Here is a 2,714-nt window from a genome sequence, read left to right as displayed (position 1 = left end):
CCCGGTGCTGCCTGACGACTGAATGCAAAACAACTGAATAATGCAGCCCGTGCGCAAAACATCATGACTCTTTCAGCATAATGGGAAATCAATCAGCAATCAATCTGGCTCATCAAACATGCACGCGCGATGACACAAGACCCACCTCGTGCGGTTCGAGCCCAAAACCCACAATTATGCCTGAGTCAATAGTGACCTAATGGACTTGTTCTGTAGGAACTTTAGCTCGACAGCATGCGATTTTGCGTGCTTCGTTTTTACACTAACGGTCCCAGCTTATCGGAGGTTATGAAAATATACGAACGCATTACCTTTTTGACACCTAGCCAGAAACAGATTGATAACTCGATAACCTCTAGATGTCATTGATTTCATTAAAGCTTTATGCTTACATTTCCAGGAAACTTAGAACATAAATTTAAATAAAATCAGTCAAATATTTAGTTCTTTTCTCCGAGAGAATTTGTCGTCTTGTAGCGTACATGATCTATTCTATTCTCGACTGAGATAATTTTTTAAATCTTACTCTAGACCTTCCAACGTCCTTGGATTCTTGTGTTGATGGTTTTTTAACATATATTTTCTTTCATTCATTCGTATTATGTCGTCGTATCAATCTTTTTTTTTTTTCTTCTTTTACATTAATCCTATGTGTATAGACTAAATTTAATAGAAAGTGTTGAGGTTTAATGTCTAGTATTTCAGTGACGTAGGCTATTATTGAGTTGCCCTGGTTGGCGAGTTGGTATAGCGCTGGCCTTCTATGCCCAAGGTTGCGGGTTCGATTCCGGGCCAGGTCGATGGCATTTAAATGTGCTTAAATGCGACAGGCTCATGTCAGTAGATTTACTGGCGGGACAAAATTCCGGCACATCCGGCGACGCTGATATAACCTCTGCAGTTGCGAGCGTCGCTAAATAAACCATAACCTTTAACCTTTAGCTATTATTGATTAATTCAATATTGGTTAACCTAATACATTTATACGCAGAATTGAATGGTGAAAAAGATAATAACGTGAGATAAGTCATGACTTCTTGCCGTTCTGAGCATTAGACGATCACCTATACTACGCATACAATGGTCAAAACTGAAAACTGGTACTAATCTACAGATGAAGGCATATTTCTGATGATTTATTATTATTTGATTGATGTTATAAAGAGATTACAGTATTTGGAATTCGTAACAAAGACAATTGATTTTGACAGAGAGCTACGTCTCTCCGAGCGTGAGTGAGAGGCTTCGTAGGAGTTTCAAATGCCCCAAGAAGTGCAAAATTTTAAATGTTTACTGTACAGAAACTATAAGAGCTTTGTTAATTATGTATTTACATTTGGATAGAGGGCAGATATCACTTCTTAACAACATGTAAGTCAGTTGGACCAGACTCATGAGGAGTGAGGGGTGGCGCGGAAATAGCGTCCTTAGCGATCTAGGCGCGGGGCCTCAATATGAGTCAGGGCCGATTGCGTCACTGTGACTTGAGATACGTAAGCGAACAGTATTTCGTTTTATGACACAAATACAACGCTATCAATGGACAGTACTATTTATCTGATAATTAATTTGAGAGAGTTACGAAACCCTGTTTGTGAGAGTAAGGGATCATTCACAATGATTCACATAAAAATTGACATAAACATTACCGTAAGAGGTTAACATGAAAGTTTGCAAACTCCAAACTTTCATGCTTATGCTTACGTGATTTGCTAACAGTACACAATCGTGAATCGCTGAAGTACACGACAGACTATGAGGAAATGGCGTCGTTGTTATGTTTCATGGTTACCAAGTATGTTTGCGGTTATGTTTATGTCCCCATTGTGAATGATCGTATGACTTCTTGGTTTTACCGTAACGTTTACATTCTTAAGTTAACTCTTATGTTATGTCTAATTTTCATTGTGAATAAGTCTTAATAGTGAAACTTTCAAACATAACCAAGAATTTGGAGAAAAAATACATCGCTACACACAAAATGCAATAGATAAATAACCGATGATACAAGGATTTATAAAGGACTATGTACGTCGGAACGAGAGTGCAGGCCCAGTTGAAGGTCGTGCGCGAGAGTAGAAATTCGCTTCAGGGTATAGTGGAAACAGAGTTACTGTAAATATATGTGGCTTTGGAATCAGATAGGCCTATGTATCCCTATGATTGAGATAGTTCTCCTATCATCGTCTATTACTCGAAGTCCAAGGATTCCTGTAGAAACTGTAACTAACAATAACGAAACAAAACAAATGTATAATATTCAACACTCATAGCTTTCATTTACCATGCAGTCCTAAACATAGTTCTATAATTTTTTATGGTTCTTTTAAAATTATTTTATTTTAGTTGAAGTTACGTATCTGCATCAGTGGAGGAGGCCACTGATGGAGATTCTGGAAGTACAGTCGTCTGTATAGAAATAATTTTAAATCGCTAATTTTTTATTCTCTTGCCAATGAGCTCCATTTCATTATTTGAGTTGAAAACATTTTCGTGTGTCACACATTGATTCATGTTTAGATGCATTAAGTAATATGCAATACAAAGATTAGATCAAGTTGTTAAACATGACGTCATCATGACAAGGAACACCGCACTACAGTGTCGCGACGGATGTGAATTTTCAGTTAAAACGTTTATGATTTCTTTGAAAAAGAGAGAGTGTGTGTTAGTCTACTCGGCTAATGTGAATCCAAATAAGAAAGTATATTTTC

This window comes from Periplaneta americana, chromosome 15 (assembly GCF_040183065.1).
Source record: "Periplaneta americana isolate PAMFEO1 chromosome 15, P.americana_PAMFEO1_priV1, whole genome shotgun sequence".
Taxonomy (NCBI): domain Eukaryota; kingdom Metazoa; phylum Arthropoda; class Insecta; order Blattodea; family Blattidae; genus Periplaneta; species Periplaneta americana.
This window is presented reverse-complemented; position numbering follows the sequence as displayed.